Below are 23,277 nucleotides of genomic sequence, written 5' to 3' on the forward strand. Positions count from 1 at the left end.
GAATCAGTGCACTGAATCTGTTTGTAAAAATCTTTTTTGAAACTGAAGAATGTTCGATGTGGATTTCGACGAAGGATGACATGTCTGCAACTGAAAAAATATTTACCGATTTGTGAGATAAATGACGAAATTAATTTTTTTGTTAAAATGTTTCTTTTCAGTTTTTCTCTTTTATTTTAGTAAATATGTTAAATATTTTTTAAATTAATGTTTATCTCGGAAGATTATATTTACAATATTCTTATATTTTTATACAAACATTATGTTGTACCTGATTGTTATACAAAATTGTATCGAATAATATTAAATTTTTATATAAATATATGACCGAACCAGTAATATAGATTTGCCTATTATGCGCGCAACAAGCTACCGATCGAAGTGACATTCATGTTTCATGGAACAATCTTTTTTTCACAATAACATTCTTGCTTTTTCATCGCTATCTATTCCATTTCTGAAATAAGAATAGCATTCTACTCGGTTCTGAAAAATGTAACGCCAATCACACCGTTACCTTTAACATTCTGAGATTACTACGGCTTGCTAAATTATAAAGACCGAACTTAGTTAACAAAATATCGGACATAGTGAACTAAACAAAACATTGAATCTCTCTTAGTTTGCAACACTAGCTCATCAGCACGATGGTGTCCTTACGTCAGAAAGGACCGAGGTCATATTTACTGACCTATCTCTTTGACCTCATTCAATACATTGTTAATATATGTATATATATATATATATATATATATATTGTCATGGTCGTGTCAAAGCTTTACTTTTATTGAAAATTGGGGAGATGTTTTATCTTCACAATTGATTATAGTATCTAAAAAAAGTTTCGTATCATGTTACACTGCACTTTATTATTATTCTTTGCATACATATAATCCCATGGAAGTCTACGTCCAAAAAATTGAAAACTGAACTTTGTTCAGCTTATAAAAATGTATTTTAAGCTAATGTAGCAAATATTGAGGAAAAAACGAGTTTCTTTCTTACAATTATTATGACGAGCGCTCATCGCTTTTCGTACGACTATAACATAGTTATATGCATATGATACATTGAGAATTGTTCCCAGAATTAAGCTTCTGTAATTTGGTATAGTTCTGTAAATCTTACTCTGAATATATACGACTATTTAATGACGAGAAAGTGTGTGTAATTTTCAGTTTTCGGGCAATTGCGTTAAATAAATCTTTTCTACTATTCACGAAAATAGCTGAGAAAAATTTACGAGAAAAATGGTGGAGTAACGCGGTGCGAAATATCCGATAACTGGACTGATCCTTTATTCGCAGGTCGAAATATATCTAGTGATTGAGTGCGCGCGATCGAGAAAAAACCACGGTCGGGTCATCGTCACGTCGATCTCGAATCGCCTTTCATTTTCCTTCATCCACATTTCTCTCCGTGCATCTCGCGGGATTCTGGTGACATCAAAGGGACCGTTCTCCATCGGGATTTTGCTATATCGAGGGTGAGTAACTTTCCTAGAAAACTCGCAACCCTATCACCACAATTTTAAATCGAATTTCATAGAAATAGCCAATCCTGCTTCGTAGAACGTCACGATCGATACTTTTGGGAATTTTATTTAAGTTTTTTTTTTAATAATTGTGATCATATTTTTTATTGTAGAAAATTACAGATTTATTTCTATGAATCAGATAGATTTTTTCCTTATTGACTTAATATTAGAATACATTTATTATTTCTTCTCATGTTAATTTTATATGTAATAATAAAATTTTTACAAAGAAAACAAAAATAAAAAAGTATCTTATATAAATTAATATAAAAAAATATTTCTTTGTAATTATTGATATGTTTTCAATTTATCTAAACTTATATGTGCGTACGTGTGTAGTTTTGCATTGCTTACACAAAATATTTTTAATTATCTCTTTGTATGAATGTTATGTATAAGTTGAATAAATATAATGAAAATATTGAAGTGGGAAAATATAATTATTTCATCTTCTTTCTCATTTTTATGAAATAAATTTTTATCGAATTTCTATATTCTTATACGCATACAAACAATTAGGATGATTGATGAACAGAATAATATTTATGTAAGTGTTTCTGTGGATCTTGAAGTAAATTTGGTTAGGAAAGTCAATCATAAACCGTATGATTGTGTAGGCGATAAAGTCATGCAAATACGAATATTCTGACGCTTATACATGGTATACATTTTCCATAATACGTTACCATTTGTCAGAACTTGCACTTAGCACGTACCTCGGAATAGATATCGATTGTCATTTACCTAAATTACGCGCTTTTTATGTAGGCCGATAAGGTCAGATGTGACTTTTCAGTTATAGCCAGGTATCGTATCGCGGCCAAGATGGAGTGTCGTTTCTTTTCACCCATTAGTTATATCACGATAAAGCACATGAAAGAGTTACGATTGAATACGCGCAGTATAACATGCATCTGCGTAGCAAATAAATCATTTTTTCCGAAATGTCGACAAACTTTGCTAATTATCTTCACAATATATCAAGAGGCATAAATAAATTTTACTTTGAATATAGTAAAATCAATGCATAAGTCAATAACAGTTTCCATAATTCATAATAAAGCAGCTTAAATAAAATTTTAATAAAATTGTGCGCTGCTTATCATAAATTTGAAATTCTGATATTCTGATATTTCTATTAAAATTGTGACGTTTCTTTAATAGAAATTTATTGTTCGCATTATTATAAGAGATTTAATTCTATTTTCTTTCGGCATATGCAAAAAATTACGACTTAATGCGTTAGGTATAACTATTTTAATCATCTTTTATTATAATTGAACTTCACTATAAATTTTACCGAACAAATTACATGACACTAATTATCTCATAACATTTACCGAAATTATTCAGCTATTAAAACATGACATTCCTGATTAATCACACATCTTACTAATTGTAAGAGAAATTATATTTAAATATATCTAAAATTTAATATTTTAGGATTCATATATTTGAATTATTTTAATAAGAATAGTAAATATTGATAACTAACTGTCATATATTGCTAACTAATTGCCATCATTTCTAAATTGCTACTTTAATTTTTTCTCGTTCAGAGATTATTGAACTCATTACATTTCTTCGAAGATCAATCGAGTCAAACATGGTTCTTCTTAATGATGCACACGATATATCAAGAGTCATAAATAAATTGTACTCTATTACATTAAAATTAATGCACAAGTCAATAAAGAGTTCCATAATTTATGACGTAATGTAATTTAGTAAAAATGTCAACAAAATTTGTATTGCTTATCACAAATAAATCTTAAGACTCTTTCACAATAGAAATTTATGCTTGCATTATTACAAAAGATTAATTTAACTTGATGTTTTCTCGGCGTATACAACAAATCACGACGAACTGAATTCCACTATAAATTTTACTGAACAAATTTTATAACGCTAATTATTTCATAACATTCTCTGAGATTATCCAGTTATTAATACAGACATGAAAATCTTGATTAATTATACATCCCTTTAATTATGATAGTGATAGACACTAAATGCTGAGAGAAAATGTCTCATGCTATGCTTGAAAAATGTCTTATTGTTAGATTCGATATTTCGATATTAATACTTTAATTATTTTAATGAAGAGTAATATTAAAAACAAAACTGACATATTGCATTACACCATTCTTTCTCAGTTATTACTTTAATTTTCTCTCGTTCAGAGATTATTAAACTTATCACATTTCTTTGAAAATCAATTGAGTTGGGTTCTTCTTAATTACACAGTATGTTTATTATTGAAAGAATATGCGATTCAGAAGCATCCTGCGGGCACTGCTCAAGAATTCAATTAACTCGCTAGCAACTGGAGTTTTATACGCAGCAAAATGCAAATTGCGTACTATGCTCAGTGTAGAAATTGCATACTATACTTAATAAATACGTGTCCCGATGCAATTTTGCAATCACCTGGAGAGTGCTGCTCTACATCAGCGCGATCGATGTTTTCCCGGCAAATATTAATTTATTGTGTCTACATTTATATGTGTGCTAAATGTTCTTCCTCATCAGCATTCACTATTAAAAGGATAAGTTGCGCAACTTTATCGATGATCTAATTGAAAGCGCATTTCAGCCGTAAATGTACGCTCCGCACGAATTGCAGCACTCCCAATTTATTGCGCGTCAATTTGTATCCGTCTACTACCGCCTGCATCAACGAAGGATGCTACAGCGGTTCGAACTATTTGCAAGACCAACCACCAATAGATAAATTGCCATTTATTAAGCACATTCCTGAGAATCGCCGCGGGATAATGCAAATCGCTTTTACATATTGGATATCTGTGAATCGCCTCGCTAGAAACTATAAGCGTTTAAGAACTCAATTAACCACAAGCAAAGTAGTTTTTAAAATATAACAAAAGCTTTTGAAAAAGCCAACCACACAAAACTAAGTCAATTAATCGAAAACGACCATTACAATATTTAACCGTAATATCCATAATAGAAATTATTGTATAATCATGCTTGGAAACTAACTGAATAATGAGTAATTGTGTGTTATATTACACAATTATCGCGATAATAATGCACAATACACTGTACAATACATTTAAAAATTTCGATAGAAATGGTAAAATTTGCGAATAAATTAAAGTATTTTCTAATATTATCTAACAATTAATCTCTCTTATCATAATATTATAAACTATATACGATTTAGATTATGTGTACAGCATTTTTACAAATTTTTTTTACTTTTATATTTTTGGAGTTATCAAATCTTTCTTATAAGATTCAGATACAGATGTTATGTAAATTTTAATTAATTGATTGTAATTTATTTAATTAATTGTAATCAAATATCAATTTAATCACATTAATTAAGTTCATCTTATTGGAGAACAGATAGTAACACTTTAATTCTAAATTCAGAATTGGAATTTAGATGCAACTCTCAACTGATTTTCGAAATGGTAAGTGTACATTGTCTTGCTGCTGGCGTTTTAGTACCCAGTTGCGAACTACATGCGACTAAAGTTTACTATACATGTAACTAAAGTGCGCAAGTTGGTGATAAAGGATGTTAAAGATTGCAAATAAACTCTAGTTTTTATGTCAGTTTGCATTGTTCTTAGACTAAAATTTAGAATCTATTACTATTTGGTGAATGATTATGATGTTAAGAATTTACAGTTCTCAATTAACTTTTTATTCATGCAATATCTTCCACAAATTGTTTATTATTTTACCAATTTCAAATTTGTAAATGATTAAGCGTTAATAGCGTTATTTAAAAAACCATTTCCAAATAAATGTCTTAATGATCGGACAAAAAAGATATTTATTCATTCTTAAACATGTAATTTTTTTCATTAAAATAATATTTTTAAAATTCAATCTATTATTCAATCAATCCAAATAGTTAAATAATAATTTCTAAATATGAATTTATAATTAATTATGCTCTCAATTGAAGATTAAACGTTATTTACAAATATCCTTATTAATGTGCACGTATTTGATTGATGATCACACAGTTTAAACACATTGATTCTATTCACAACTCAATGGTGCCTAATTGTTGCAAAAAAGCGTCATAAATTACTATTTTATGAGACATATAAACACGATAAAACTTAACTTCGCAAAGTAAATTAGATTAGACGTTCCACAATGGTTTCGTTTTACGATAATGCATTTTGCAGTGCTCCGACCGAAGTGGAATTAATAGTATTACCTCTTGGTTACGTTATAAAGAAAACAGTAAACTCAATACAGTCAAATATTATCTCGTATTTCTATAATTAGATATCGATACCAGAATAATATTGCAATTATTTTACATAACAAATAGTACTGATACGACAGATAAAAAATAAATTTCGGCATATACCAAACAATCACAAGTGTAAAAAGAGCACGATATGCTCAATATCAATTAGTTTAATATAAATAATAATTAATTTAATATAAAATTTTTAATAAAAAATATACTTTTTCAATTTTCTCCTACAGCTTTATTAATCTCATTCGGGGAATTGATAAGATTTCTCATAATTGAGAGATTAAGAGGTTTTTATACACAATTTTGGGACACACATCTATATACATACTACTCCCTCACGAGATTAAGAATGTTTAATCAACTTTGCAAGCTCACCCACGCATTGCGGCTTGATAATCCTTAAACGTGGGCGATATTCCTAAGTCTGCACAACGTGCGGATCATTGTTTGCACATTTACGACGAGTTCTCTTCTCGACAGTATTATCACGTTGATACAGTTCATTGGATCGAGATTGTTTGTGCGAAATGAACCGGGAAAGCTTTATCCACTGACGAAAGCATTGATTAGCTGATACAATCTGTTGTATTTAACATAAGCTAATATATTCTGCTATATTTAATGTAATATTTAAAAACTTACAGTACAAGTTTTATTTAGAAAACAGCATTAAAAGACAATTGGAAATCAGCGCGCATATGTAAACTGTACTGTAACATACGTGTTAAAACATTATTGATTTCCGATATACTTTTTAAATAAATGTATAAATGAGAAAAAAAGAGAAAAATCATAAAAATGATACGTAAATTTCTTTAGAACCTTTTTTTCCATAGAACTTTTTTATTATAATTTACTTATTATACTACGTTCGCAAAATATTCAATACGTTAATATAGAAACATTTTTTCGATACATATAAATGTCTACCCAAAAATTTCCAATTCTAGAATCACAAACGCAAGATAATGTTATCATATATATTCATCTCGCCACGTAAACTACCGTGAAGAATAGAAATATCATTTAAATACTTGAAATACGCACCGGTGTGTGAAATCCTAATAGATGGAATAATATCCTAGAAATCTATGAATAAATTTGAGATAATAAAGTTTGAAAACAATCCGTTTTCAAAATTGAGTTTCATTCTGTTTGTTTTAAAATGGTTTTTTAGGATACGCTATTTCGAGAAAACAATATTTTTGAACGATGACATTTCGCGGCAATGTGCTTCAGCGCACTGTTCCACTTTTCTGATTTCTTTAGGTACTCTGCGTGTGTATTACATACATCAAAACTTGCTTATGCAAAAACTTTGACCCGTTTCGTGAGAAATATCTCAGACGATATTATTTCACCTTCGGCTTCGCGATACATCAAAATAAAGAAAATAAATTTTTATAAAACGGTCGAGTATGTCGTTTTGTTAGATTGGATTCATTTCATTTGTAAAATCTGGAAAACCGGCACAACCTGCGCTTTATTTGCTCTCGTTTAATAAAAGTAAGTGTTGAGTGACGAGATGCAAGTGAAAGGTGACGGATTTTTCCGTTGGTACAAAAGTACACTTTTAAGATGGATTAAAGTGAACATTCCTTTGCAACGGAATTCGATTCCGACGGAGAATATGAATATTCAAATGCCAGTGCTGCAAATTTGAACCGAAATGGAAGATTTCTCGAATAGAATTCGTATAACGCGCCTTGGTTAGAAAAACGAGCTTTAATATTGACATTTTAACTTACAATCTTAAAGCACTTCGGCAATTGAATTATCCGATTTCTCATGTTCGACTGCTATTTTATATCTCTCAAAACATTTTATCAGCTTTTAAGTGCATTACACTGACAATGAGAACAAATCAGTTAACCACCATTCTATTCACGGTGTGAGAAAATAATAAAATAATTTTACAATAAAACAAATCTTACAATACATATATAATACTTGATTTCTCAATATACAAGATTATGTTGCTATTATAGCAACCGACTTTAATTTAAAAAAATTAATACCTTCTAAATTTAAAAGCAAAAAACCTTTTTTTTATTTTTTGATATTAAATTTGTGTCGTGTAATAGATTCTACACGGAGAAAATTTTATATCAAAAATTACTATGTACGGCATTAACCGCGGACCAAAAATTTTTACTATGTGAAAAACATAGTAAAAATTTTTATAATTTTTTCATGGTCCGCGGCTATTACTGTACATAGTAATTTTTGATATAAAATTTTCTCCGTGTATTAATCAATTGTTCCCCTTTAAGTTTTAAATCATATAAAATGAATCAAATGATAAAACGCAAAAGAATCGCATAAAAATATGGCAGTAAAAAATTGATTAAACTATTTATAAAAGTCACATTTTTTAAATTATTTATGTCCAATGTATATGAATATGCCATCGCAGTAAAACAATAAGAAGAGAGAAAAAGGAGAAAAAGGGTTTAAATATGAGTCATATATTCCGAAAAAATAATCGCTCCAATTCTTTTAGCAAGAGTTTTGGGAAATGGAGTTCTTATATAAGTTGTTATATATGGAAGAGCTAGAGAGAGAGAGAAAAAGTTTGTGTAATATACTTCATATGAGTATATAATAAAAATAGTATCATATATATGTGTGCTCTCTTTATATACTAGATTATTTGCATAATTGCTCGATGCTTACTTGTCGATTGCATACGATTTAGAATTAGCATTATAAGGCTCATTAGTTCTAAGTGAGAATGCATCCTGCGTGTAAGTAAGCAATAATATTAGCATAATTGATCGTTTTGATTTAAACCTGGAAGTCGCCCGTTAAATTAACTTATAAATTACGTTTAAGATAAACATAGCTACTGTGCAAATCAATTTAAACCGTGTAAAATTATTTCTACTAATATAAATTTGTAAAAATAAGTATTAATTTTACCTAAATGCTAAAACAAGATGTGAAACGTTTTTATACGCTTTTATGTGCAAAATTTAATATCTTACCTAAAAGCCAAGAATTCCGTACAATTTATAATGTCTCTTGATGAAATTAATTTAACTTAGCAAAATTCTTTTTCTTTTTATAAAGAAATACACTATTCGCTAACAAATCTAAAATTTTATAATATTCAAATATTTTTCCTTATTTTTGCAGACATTAAATTACGTACCAAAATCGTCTTTTCGGCTGGCAACATGTATTACGTTACATCCGACAAATTAAAATTTATGTGACGGCATCTTTTTTCTTACGGGTTAAGTCGGAAAATAAACCATGATGCATCGGTCAACTGTCTTCTAAAAAAAAAAACGTGACGTAAATATTTATTTATCAAGGCCGACTGTATCCATCATAAAAAGCGTGTCTAATCTCAATTGATACATATCTACGGGAGGGCATAAGATTCTCTTAAAAATGTTAGTAGCATACGTATATACTGTTAAAGAGGAAAAAGCGGAACTTTGTAGAAGCTCAATGTCGCCACTTTAATATCGTGCAAAGATTGTTCCAAAGTATTTAACGTATTCAGTACAGAGGTTGTCACACTCCCGTGCTATTCATCTACACTTAATCCGTGCGACGCATTTCTACGACATTTCGGGCGATCGATAATATCGATTCGCTACAGGAAAAGGGTCGCGCGTATTATATGTACATCGGTGTAACGACGACAGTGTGCACGCCGCGCACTCATATACAGGGTGAGTATGACCTCGTGTATCGCGATGTGATATATCTACCGTGCCATGCGGCATGCGACAACTGGGGCGATGCTATGTCAGATTGGCATTAAAATGTCTCCTCGGCAGTCTGGCAATAAGAGCGCGCTGATTTAAGCTGTGCATCATTTCGCCATAGACCGTAATTATTCCGCGAAACACGCGGAACTTAAATGCCCCTCCACTGTCGGCTCTGGTTTTGACGTCAACGGCGAAGCCGATAATTTGTTTCGGCGTACACGCTCTACTATTACCGTACCATTTCCAGCGTTTACTATCGTGAGTTCAGATCCTTGCTGTTTTGTTGCAAAAACCAATACAAAGCAAAAATAAAATAAAAGCGAATGATAAAAGCTAATTTTCGAATTTATATAAAATATGCTATTTTCATAATATTGCAAATATAAATAATGGAAAATTAAATATTGACTTTTTAATATGGCAGTTATAATAGATATAACATCAACAAGTAATTAGAGATTAAAAAATAAATTTTTTATTAAAATTGATTGGTTCTTGCTGGTTGATCTCTTCTCATGTTAGCTCATTTAAATATTTTTGTTGACTGTCGGGAAATAATTAACTTAGTTTAATCATTTACATTTTTGAATTCTTAATTTTAATCTAATTTATTCTCCATTACATTTGACGTTGTTTGTTTACTGATTGTATTAATATTAATTAATTTAAAACATAAAGCCATTGGTAATATATATATTTTAATGATGATTATATTTATAAATTTGAATGTAAAATAAATAATTGAGCACTGAGATCCAGCTGCGGCTTTAATTGCTTTGTATCGTTTATTATATTATAAAATAATATAAGAGCCCTCAACTCTTATTAATTTATTACCATTGGTAATATGTTATTTTAATTAAAAATGGTAGTAATTGTTAATTTATCACAAAAATAGTCCAAGATATTCTTAGATTTCTTGCGGCTAAAAAGAATCAACTTTTTCAGCAAAATTAAAAAAAGATTTTCTAATTGTTTCTGGATTATACAAATCACTTACGGAAGTAATAATAATTGTAATTAAAACCGCAGAGAACTAATTTATTTTACACGCCACAAAACTCTTCAATGGGTTTGTTAAAGTTGATTGCTATTCAGAATATCTTTCCGGTTGCCTTTAATTTCAAAGAAAGTTTTCTCAGTCTTATGTCTTAAATGTTTCAACAAAAGTATTTTTTCTTGTTTATAATATTAGGTCAAAAATTAATTATCTAACCTTAAAAATCTGCCATGTTTTTCCAGACAGTTAGTGTTTATAAACAGTACTGATAAGATTTTATTTATCAAAATTTAATTAGTTAATTATTGAACACTATTTTAAATGTATTTATAATTACTAATATATAAATTTTATATATATACACATGTATATAAAACTCTTTCATATTTTCTATTTTAATTTTTAACAGTAGTGCAAATTCCATGTTTGCAAAATAAAATTGAATAAAATCGAATATGCTGATAAGATATTAAAATATGCCAACAGCTACATTTTACATAAATAAACATATTTCTATTGTCAATAAATTCACTGTGCGACAAACAACTTTACAGCATAGTTTCATATATACAAACAATTTTGTTATGGCGATAAAACTCTAGACCAGATCTGAAAGTTCTTTCCTTAAAAATGGCATCAGCCTTCTTACAGCCCTACTTTATTTCATCCTAGATAAAGTTTAAAACTTTAATTTTCACTTTTAATGAATAATGTAATGTAATGAACTGCGATAACGAACGTAATAAAACTTTGTATATTGACGATCTTTTTGTACTAATGAGGTGAAACTTTAAGAAGATAATGTGTGCGATATTTGTCGCGTGTTTTGCGTTTTGCATATTTTTATCTACGTATATAACAAACTAAATATTATATGAACATTGCAGCATAAAAGAGATTGCTTATCTATGCATATCATATATACAAATGACACCTTATCTATATATATTATAAATATATTTATACAACAACTAAATTTATCATAAAAATGTACGCAAAAATCATCTATTACATTTTATGGCAGTTATAATGCTTCGAGGAAAATGAATCGATCGTCTTTCAGCGAAAACTAAGAGGTTGCGAATAATTAAGCTTTAAGAACGTTAATAAATAACAAAGCTTTCTCTTTTAGATTTGTCTTTACCTTAAGAGAAATGTTATGTGTATTTTTTAATTCACATTAATATTTGATACCATAATTCTGCTGCAAAAGAATACTAAGTGATAGACAAAGCGAGGATTAACTGTAGCCTTGGCTAACGTGAAATCGGTTTACATACCGGCGAGATAGTAATGATTCACGTATATATGCATCGTTATACATCCACATAAGACAGACTGTAGTATCAGTTGTACATTATTAGCGAGCGAGGATCGATCCTCGATTGTCTTGTGAGGTCCGCGAAAGCGCAGCCTACTCATCCTCTTTTATTCTTCCTCTACGAATACTCAATAAAAGCAAGCTTTCTTTTAAGGTTTTCTTGCTTATATCACTACGATAGTCTATAACTAATAGATCCCTAGTGCTGGTCAACGTGTATACAACTGCGTAACAACTTTGAACTAAAACTTGCCTGAAAATAATAATAAATAACAACAGTTTTATTGAGCTTGAGCATTCAAATTAAGCTAGAGCTAGTCATATAAAGCAGCAAGTATTATATTATATTTAGTGTGAGCATTAATCGAGCTTATTTACTTATCAAGAATCTGTTCAAGAATACAAGTAAAATAAATTTCTTATAAATTTCTATCAATATAAAAAAACCATCTGGTTTTTTCTATCTATTCATATATTGTCAATCGTTTAATCCATACGTTTTTTAACTTTGAGATATATTTTTCAACTCTCTTTTATTCAGTTATTCAAAGAAAAATCTCTGACCGTTTCATAAATTATTTCTCCATAATTTAAAATAGTCCAATAATTTTTGCGATTATTTGAATGGACCAATTTTAAGAATGAGATTGATTGACTTGCAAGTTTATTTAATTTATCTCTGATTTATTATATTATTATTCTATAATTGTTTTTATTTAATTATAATAAATATTAAATTAATAAAAAATATCATTTTTTTACCTAATAAAATACTATAAAGCGATCAATAAATCTATTAATAACGATGAAAGGAGAAAAAGTTTATTAGCGCATCTAATGTAGCGATACTACTGATTTAGTTTAATAATTCTGTACATATTATTATTAAAACATTTAGAAAAGTAAAACTTATATATTAATGTTTTCAATTTTAAACTGCTAAATATAAATTATTTATTGCCAGATAAGTGTTAATTTTTTAGTTAGTATTGTATTATTTATTGTTTGAATTTTTTTCCAGTGTCACTCTGCTTGAATGAATAATACAAGAGGCGTTTTCAAGGCACTTTTTTCTAATATATATTGGATAACCTTGCCCTACATCATCTGATTTCAATCATTCTGACATATCGACGGTCTCACGAATAAATTGTCTCTGCGATTGATATCTACTAAAATCGGATAGAAACATTTTTCACAGATTGTTGCGATATTTCTGATAAGAAATATATAAAGAATATGGATATTTAATGACGGGCAAGATCATTGAAAGATATTATATATTCCCATAAAATATTATGATATTTAAATGTCAAATTAGTGTAAATATAGTATATTTTTCAAAACTTACTTTTTTAGTAGTATTGTGTAATTTTTCAGGCAATATTTGTGTTCTTTATAAATTCATAGATTTTTATAGACAGATGTCATAAAATATATAATCACATAAAATAAAGATTTATTTTATGTCGCAAGCTAACTGCAATTGTGTATAAATTACACTTTATAATAATATCAAATGCAACCCTCATTGAAAATAAAAAGGCAAACCAAAAATGTAGAAATTTTTTACAGACTATAACATTAGTCATAAAACTGTCCATAACATAAAAGTATAAAGTGAAAAATTATTTAAGGAACTCTTTTTAGAGTGTTCCACGTTTCTCGTAATTCAATTTTTCTCTCAGAGCGAAGATTAAGGAGAACCTAGCTTTTCATTCAAGCTGCGTGTCTCCTCGAATTTACTGTCGATTACCACTGGACCGGGAAAAAAGATAAACGCGGTTCTATTATGCTGCTATATCTAGAGAAAGGATTTTAGGAAATAGATTAAGAGTAAAACATGTCCAAGGAAATTCTTCTATTTCACTCGACTACCCTCGAGCAAAATTTTATTATGCTCTCATGGCTTTACATTTTTTATCTCCCGACTTCATCATCTGTATAAAGAAAATCGAATCTTTTAAACTTGATTGGGTAGCATCGGGATTGCATAATTCAATAAAATTTTAATATGGCGTCTATTCAATATAATTTAATACATAAAATTAGCTGAAAATAGTGATGAATAGCATCAATTGTCTACTACTTCAATTTCATACAAAGATTGAATAAAAACTTAATTTATCGAATTTATCTGTAGTAAAAAAGTTTAAAATCTCGAGGTAATAAAATGATAATTCATACAATATAAACTTTTTTCATTCTATGATAAAATGTTTTATTCGTATGGCTTTTATAAATTTTTCGTTTCACTTATGATCAATGAATATGGCTGACGTTAGATATACTTTTACTACTTACAAAAAAATTCTTTTATACTGTTCACGAAAAGATTTACCTTATTCAATGCAAAATTTATATTACGATATTATTGTACAATTTTTGTTGCAACTAATATTATTAATTATTTATTAATATATTATAAAAATTTTAGCTACTAATGACTACCGAGGATGGAAAATGCCACAATTTTTATTTCCTCATTAATTTATTGTATTTCTATTACTCTATAAAATTTGAATTAAAAAATGGTTACATTCTGTAATGCAATAATCGTCAGATATAATTAAAATATTAAAATTACATTTTTATTAAAATATGACTAAAATAATAGAAATGTATAATTTTTGGCATATTTTCTCTCAAAATATATATTTTTATGATTATTAGTAACATTTCTCTATAATTTAGTAATTTAGTAGTGATATTAATTACAGTAAAATTTTTTTCGCAATATTATCTAAGAGACTTAATCTCCTTGTCAATTATTATTCTCACCGTATTTGTTTTTTAATTTGAAAATTCATGTACATTGTATACCATAAATCGTAATTTTTTTTCTTTCAACAATTTGAATAGACTTTTTAAGACCTACTATTTTAAGAAAACCAAAATTTTACATTTGCTACACGTTGAATTTATTATTATATAAAAATAATTGGAAACAAAGATTAACATAGTTATTAAAAAAAGTTCAATCTTTAAAAAAAAATCTCTTTGAACATATTTCACATAATTTCCCTACAAACGCAAAACTTCATACAAATTTCGATATACACACGTGCGCAATATGGATTATATTTATCTGGACAATATGGTAAAATAATATTCGATTTCATTATGTGTATGAAGTTAGCCCCACATTTTAATAAAATTAAAATAATCGAAATTGTACTGCATTGTACTAGTTTTATACCAAATTGTACCATAGTTAATTTTTTGAAATCACGCACAGATTTATTTAAATAAAAAAAAATTTCAAAAAAATTAGGCCCGTTGGCCGCGTTTCAATATCTTAAAAAACAGCCGAGTTACCGTATTTACGTATTGTTAAAAATTGCAAAATTCGGTACTTCCGGTCCGGTTGAGGTGCAAACGAAATTCAAAGCGGTACAAACCGGTACAAACGATTCTCTTTCGAACCCCGTTGGCCGCGTTTCGATATCTTAAAAAATAGCCGATTTGCCGTAATTACGTGATGTCCAAAATTTTTCGATTTTCTCGTTTTTCTCAAAATCCAAATTTGTTAGGAATTTTTTTCAAACGGTACAATGTTCGGTACAACTAGTACAATGTAGTACAGTCGAGAAAAAATCGTTTTTCGAAAAGTTTGAGGCTACTCAAAAAATTAACTACGGTACAATTTGGTAAAACTAGTACAATGCAGTACAATTTCGATTATTTTAATTTTATTAAAGTGTGGAGCTAACTTCATACACATGATTTCATTCCCATGCATGAGTATGTATATGTGGATATGTTACATGAAAAATATAAAATCGGATCTCTAATATACGTTCGTTGTATTTGCATACAACGGAACGACGCAATAATATCGTTAATGTTAACATTTAAAAAATTAGCGTTTATGTAAAAAGTTTATTTCTGAATTTTAATTAAAAGTGATTTGAGAACATCACAATTATTTATTTATTGAAACATTTAATCGCGGATAAATGCAGTTAGTAATATAATACAATTACTTGTTTTGCGTCATTTGCATTATCTGTTCGCAGTAATAAGGGACCGAGATGCATTAATAGCATAAGTAGCTTTACATTGTTTCGAAGAAAATGAGATTAAATCTCAATGATTTAAAAAAAAAACAGAAAAAAGTTGTTTTATATATTTCTAGTTATTTATAATATTCATATAATATATTTTTATAAAATACTGACAAAGATTCTTAATTCATTTTAATTATGTATTATTAATAATATTATGTATTATAATTATTATAATAATTATTATAATAATTATTATCAATTATAATTACATATAATATTAAAAACCAGTGTATAAATTACCAGCAATATTGGAATTTGAAAATGTTGGAAGTTGTTAAAATGTTTGATAAAAATCATTACGATAGAAATACCATTATAATATTGATAAAAATAATTACAATTTTATTTTGAATTTTTTTTTATTTTACTTTTAATTTTTCTTCTATTTACATCTATTGTAACATTTTGCAAAATGCATCTTGCATAAATGCTTGGAATGTCTTGACATCTCGCAAGCGCTGTTTATGCATGTATTTTCCTTCGTAAGATAAAGCTGTATCATCTCATAGCTTCTTTGCTCATTATGCATAAATGGAACACGAACACGTTGTTAAATCTAGGCGTGGCTTGCGCGCAACGCATGTATTCGTGATTCTCTAGAGAATCTTTTGATATTATCGTTACTGTCTCTCTTGCCCTTGTACACTGTATTCATGTCTAAAAAAAACAGCAGTGTTTATGTTTGATGCAAATGTGATTACTAGCGAACAAGTTAATCATATTTCAATAAATAATGCTCATGCAGTTTTTGATGACATTGCGAACTTACTAAGTGGAAAAATGACACATTAAAATTTTGATACATAAACTGTTTTTTTTTTTCATAGATTTACATCAATCAGAAATATCTCTCAAAAAAACTAGTAATCTATTTCTTTGTAAAATAAAACAAAAATATTGTTGAATTGTATAATGCAAGAAATAAATATGTGTTAGTGAGTTAAATGTTAAAATATTAATATATAATAAAATATATATATACACTCACCCGAAAAAAAAGCGGTACACTGAAAATGTGGGAAAAATTCATCAAATTTCAACTGACGATAACTTCGTAAATAATAAAGATAGAAAGTTCTATAAAATATGGAAATGAAGCTAAAAATCTCTACTTTAAGAATCAATTTATTTCAATGTTGCAAAATAAATTTATTGAAAATGGCGGATGACAAAGCGCGAGCATGCAAAATTGAAAAATAATGGTTCGAGTTTGCGACGGTGCACGGTATAAACAAAAAATTGTAGCTTATTGGGATCAAAAGCGTACGAAAGTACAGAGTCTCCTCTTTAAAATGCTTTTTTATGCATCTCGATACGATGATTTTTCGCCGAGAGATTCGCATTTGAAGAAAAAGGCAGATTCTTACTTCTAGGCCTCTCACTTACAGTACAGTCTGCAAATCGTTCTCCAACGCGACGGTATACTCGTTCTCGTCCGTCTGAAGAATACAGACAAAAACGAGATTCGTCGCTAAAAAGAACGGTACTCCATTCTGCATATGTCCAGCCTGCATGCTCGACAGCAAAATTGAGTCGAGTTACGCGATGGCGACGCATAAGCGAAGGTACATTTGCTGGCCTGCGCGGAAAAAGACCGTGTTCCGCTAATCTGTTTCGAATAGTGTCAACGGATACATTACATTCGCGGACATCTCTTAAATTGTTTCGAATTTGAACAGCCGTTCGATGTCTGTCTCTTAATGAATTTAAAACAATAAATCGGTCATCGTTTTCATTCGTACAACGAGGACGTCCCGAACCAGGTCTTCTTTGGACAGAATTAGTCTCCAAGTACCTAGCATAAGCACGTTGCACGATTGACACTGATAAATCAAGTGCCTCAGCAACGTACCTTCGACTTCTCCCATCTTCAATTAACGCTACAACTTGAGCAGCTTTTTCAGGACTTATCGTCGCCATAATTGACCAATAATTTCAATGCGAAAAGATTAATTATTGTTTACTTTGACGAAGTCGTACGAATAAGTAACGCGTCTCGAAAGAAAAAGATCAAGAGAAATCAAGCACTCTTCTCGCAATGTGCGGTCGAGCATAAACAAAAAGTCAGGGCGAAGAAATCACAAAAGATCTGCAGACATCTCCTTCGGATGCAAAACAATTGATTGAAAAATAATGGTTCGAGTTTGCGACGGTGCACGGTATAAACAAAAAATTGTAGCTTATTGGGATCAAAAGCGTACGAAAGTACAGAGTCTCCTCTTTAAAATGCTTTTTTATGCATCTCGATACGATGATTTTTCGCTGAGAGATTCGCATTTGAAGTAAGAATCTGCCTTTTTCTTCAAATGCGAATCTCTCGGCGAAAAATCATCGTATCGAGATGCATAAAAAAGCATTTTAAAGAGGAGACTCTGTACTTTCGTACGCTTTTGATCCCAATAAGCTACAATTTTTTGTTTATACCGTGCACCGTCGCAAACTCGAACCATTATTTTTCAATTTTGCATGCTCGCGCTTTGTCATCCGCCATTTTCAATAAATTTATTTTGCAACATTGAAATAAATTGATTCTTAAAGTAGAGATTTTTAGCTTCATTTCCATATTTTATAGAACTTTCTATCTTTATTATTTACGAAGTTATCGTCAGTTGAAATTTGATGAATTTTTCCCACATTTTCAGTGTACCGCTTTTTTTTCGGGTGAGTGTATATATCAAGAAGTTTTGAAAGAAATTTAATTTATTTTAACTCATCATTATTTTAATATACTTATTAAATTTGATAATTTTTAAACTAAAAGCTTTAAGAAAATATAACAATCATAGTTTTGTTAATCAAAAGTTGTCTTTTATTTTATATAATCGAAGAATTTCTTAGAATTTAAGAAAATACAATCGTTAGAAATAATTTTATTTACGATTCACATTACGATTAACTGATTTTTAATAGCCATGATAGTTGCGTGATTTACATAAAACTTGCAAAAATGCGAACCTGTATTTAAAAAAAGTTTACCGTACATTTGTACATATTTTTTTATTTAAAAGCTTTTATAACGGTATTCAATATCAATTTAAAAAGTATGGCGAGTATTTGTTTGCTTCAATTAACAGTTATTTGATTCGATATATCCCCATTAGCATGCACTGGTATAAAATCAATGCATATTCTTCGTGTAAGTTAAAAAAACATGAGATAAAAAACATTATGTAAATTGAAAAAAAATGTATCAGTACACGTTTGCATAAAAAATTCAAATTTTTTATTTTGCAAGAAACTTTCTCAATGTGTTTAAAAGTTTGAAGGTAATTCAGTAAACTTATAATGCGAAAAAATGTTGATACTTAATTGATATAATAAAAAAAATTACTCTGACGCTTATATGTGAGGAGACAAAAACTTTTCAAATTTGCTTCATCTTAATTGCGTATTATCATTAATGTGTGTTGCATTTACAGTAGGATTTAAATATTTATAGAAATAAAAATCTAAGGTTATCCTCGTCTTAAACATCGTTTTGAGAAAACATTATTTAAAGATGTACGGACTATAGCAAAATATATGGTGACGCATTAAACCACATGTTAGGCCCTGATATGCAGAGGCACATTTTCAAGAATTTAAAGTTATTCGAGGCACGCGTGGCATTTTCCAACAAGTGCAAAATTCGATATTAAGACGTGACGTGACGCAACGGTGTGTTACAGCACAAACTGGGCACTTTGAGCATTTTCTTCAATTTGTTATAACTCGAAAAAAAAATAAAGCCTTTATTACACAATTTATAATTAATAACATTATTTTTTCGTTTTCTTGCTTCCTTAACCATAGATATTTACTTAAGAATCACTATCTGTAAATATTTTAAATCTTATTCTAACGGAAGCTCCGAATACATAAAACGAATAAACTCTTGTAGATCCAATTCTGCAGAAATATGTTTAAGAAAAATTCCTATAAAGAAAAAATATTTCTTCAATCTACGTAACAAAGGAGCTTTGCTTCACTTTTTCCTCTCCTTTCCTTTGCACCTTCATCACTCTCTCTAGCAGAATCTACTATAATGTTAGTATAGAGTTTATGATATATAAAGTTTACCACCAAGTGTTCAAAGGGTAAAAGGCGTGAATCCGGTAGCACGAAGGGTGAGAAACAATATATCTTCTCCACTCCGTTTAATTAAGTGCGACTTCTTCCGCGTGTCGACCAGGATATTCCCCCGCTTGTCTATGTTTAACGAACAATTTCTCTTGGTCATTATGAAATGGCATAATTGTGATTATCCTACGTAGCCGCTTTTAATAATATGCGAGCTTCGGATGGTCGACGGCGAGAAGCAGTCTGTAAATTACGTTCAAATTGGAAAGCCATGGCATGTGGCACATTAATGTGGTACACTCGGAAGCCCGCGCCCATTAAACGCGCAGGATGCGCATTAAGCGTCTAGCTTGTTTCGTATCAATCATAATTAATTATCGATTCCTCCACAAAGACGGATATTTTCTTAGCCTAAATTTTTTATCAAACATGCCGTTCTTCTCAGACTTATGAAAACAAGAGTTTTGAATAATATCAAAAAAATGTAATTAATTTACTGCTTGATTAATTTAGGATCATGTATACATATATATATATTTCAATAAAATGTTTCTTATTACTATTAAACATGGTTTTAAATTTTGTAACGCGTTTATATCTTGTTCATTATTGTTATAAAGTAGACTTCGGTGATTGCTTATTATATGTATAGTGTCACGATCAATGGCGTCAGGTAACGAGGGATGAAATGACCGGACAAATAAGAAAGAGGATCCTAATTGCACTATAGTGGGACGAAATTCAAGCTGTCCACTAATATTTAGTCTTTGATTGAAATGGAGTCGTGTATCATTAAAATTATAGTAGAAAGTGAAGTAAAATTTACCGATAAAATTTGTTGTTTTGATATTAAAAAATAATTTGTGTGATATTAAGAATATAAGCAATGATAAATTTTATCAAGATGATCAATAGCGTACACGGCTTTCAATTTATTTATTGCCTCTTTAATTCTGATAATCAAGTCATATTTCTAAGAAAATCGGCTACTCTTAACATTGTGTGCTTTTATGCAAAACTCTGAATATATAATATATCGCCGACGTTCGATATTATCTCTTTTTTTTTAATCTTCCTTTAATCGATTATTCTGCTCACAAAAGAATCTCTTGCGCCCAATATTTTAATTTTAATACGTAAAGTGCTATCGTTCTTAAACTACATAATTGTTTTATATAAAAAATAAAAAGTATTAAGATGCAATTATCGAAAATACTTCGTGAGATAATTTTATTTCGCGTTCTATTATAAATGATGCTTATATAATATTAGATAATAATTAGAATCATTATTTCTCAAGGAAAAATTATTTTCTATAAATATGAAAGTATTTTTATGCCAATATTTTCTTCATTTTTTATCAAAAAATTTAGATTAAAAGTATATGATATACGAATTATTTCTAGTATCATTTATGTTACAATCTTTTGCTCTGTATCAGAAAATCTCTGTTATTTTCAGCAAATAAAATGATCTTTGTCGTGTACGAAAAGTCGTATGGTATGTCAGAATATCTGTGCAATTTTTCTCTGGAAAGGAATCTGCTGAAGCTATTCCACTTGATGCTTCTCTAGAGATCCTTCTCGCCAGAGCATTGAAGCACCTCGCTTCAGACATTATTTTCCTCGTCTTGTATGTCAAAATCTACTTGGCGTAAATATTTTAGTTTTTTCTACCAATATTATTGTTCATTAAAATAAAATTTACTTATCAATTTTAATCTTTTATTAAGCAAATAAAAATAAGATAGTTTGCGCACTAAATTGATTCTAGTTGTCGTGAATTAATTATTTAATTAATTTAATTATTAATTAAATTCATTATTGGGAATTATCCTTCATTTGCAATGTATAAATTTTATTTTAATATGCGTATCCTCTCGACTGCAAAACTGATAAGTGATCAGCACATGTTAACGCGTATTATGTGCATATGCACCAATACGCTATTGATTGGCATCATTATTATAGTTCGCTACAGTTTTCTGAATTAAAAATTGCGTATGGCAGAAACTTTGTGATCACAAGTGTTAAAATTATTTCTTATGTATTTATTTTATTATTTTCTTCTACTTTTTGGCCAACTACTCAATGAGCAAAATATTAGTATTATTGGCTTACTAATTGTAAGTAATCGTACCTTTGAAAGTATAATACATGCAAATATCATAAATTAATGAATACGCGCAATTCAATGTTATCGTGAATGTAATTTCGAAAACTCTTTAGTCTACTTTTTATGCAAAAAAATTGGATTCTATTGATTGTACAATAAACAAATGATCTATCATCTTCTATTTACAGATTAATTCGATCACAAACCACATTCCGGCATAACATTGGGTGACATCTAATATCGTAGACACCAATCTGATCGCCACTAAATCGATCGCTACATACATGCAAATGTCAGTGACAAAAATAGACTTAACGTCGGCATAATTTAGACACATTGTGTAATAATGAGCTCCGTTTTCCTTGTCAAATCAACAATTAATAATCCCATTGTGGATAATGCATATATAATTAGACAATGAATAATATCGCAAACTCATGACAATGATAATACATATATAACTGGCAACTCAAAGTGTATTCAAATTTCTGTCCAGTGCTTTAATGTCAGATTTGACTTAAATTTGTCAAAAGATTTGACAAATTTGGAATTCATATTTTTTTAGAGATATAAATTGTTGATTTTTAATTCGTTGCACTTAATAATCAAATCTCGAATTAAAATTGTGAAGAACTAAAATCTGCAAATTTCAAAGATTATTGATAAGATTATATAATTTAATTATATATAGTTTTAATCCGCCAATTATTTTTCATGATAACAATTAACAATAATACTAAAAGCCAATTAGATATTATTAAAAATATTAAAGTCAAAATAATATAATATATGTATATAACTTAAGTTTTCTATTTTAACCGACATAAAAACGGAGCTTTTTTTCGGCTCTTTAGGCGTTTTTTTTTTTTTTGCAACTACCTCTTCAATTACTTCCATTCTTAATAAAGTATGTAGAGCGATGAGATTCTTGCTGCGCACAGCTTCATTTGCACGTCATTATGTGCAAGTGCACGCGAGCTTTTTATAAACCCAAGCCGTATGACTTGCATCTCGAGGTTTCTTCGTTTAATCGGGGCACAGATTGCCCTATTACTCTCATAGCAAAAATGGTTTTCATGCTCAAAAGCAACGTATATTCCGCCTGACTGACTAACCTTCACCGAAAGAACCCCCACAGGGAGGATTATCCCCTCTGGCTACCCGAGCTTTCACTTAGCAAAAAAAATTGCGATAGGAT

At 29.2% G+C, this 23,277-nt stretch overlaps 2 protein-coding genes across 8 annotated transcripts in view; one reads left to right on the forward strand and one right to left on the reverse strand.

Moving 5' to 3' along the window:
• sprt (PDZ domain-containing protein sprite) overlaps positions 1–23,277 on the reverse strand; it is a 96,075-nt gene that overhangs the window by 66,047 nt on the left and 6,751 nt on the right. The window lies entirely within an intron of this gene.
• LOC105668801 (uncharacterized) overlaps positions 1–23,277 on the forward strand; it is a 72,504-nt gene that overhangs the window by 394 nt on the left and 48,833 nt on the right. For all 5 annotated transcript variants that reach the window (XM_012361404.2, XM_012361402.2, XM_012361410.2 and 2 more), the window contains exon 2: positions 1,308–1,486. The gene's annotated coding sequence lies outside the window, so the exon portion shown is untranslated. The remainder of the gene's footprint in view (positions 1–1,307; positions 1,487–23,277) is intronic.

Source organism: Linepithema humile, chromosome 3 (assembly GCF_040581485.1).
Source record: "Linepithema humile isolate Giens D197 chromosome 3, Lhum_UNIL_v1.0, whole genome shotgun sequence".
NCBI classification, from domain to species: domain Eukaryota; kingdom Metazoa; phylum Arthropoda; class Insecta; order Hymenoptera; family Formicidae; genus Linepithema; species Linepithema humile.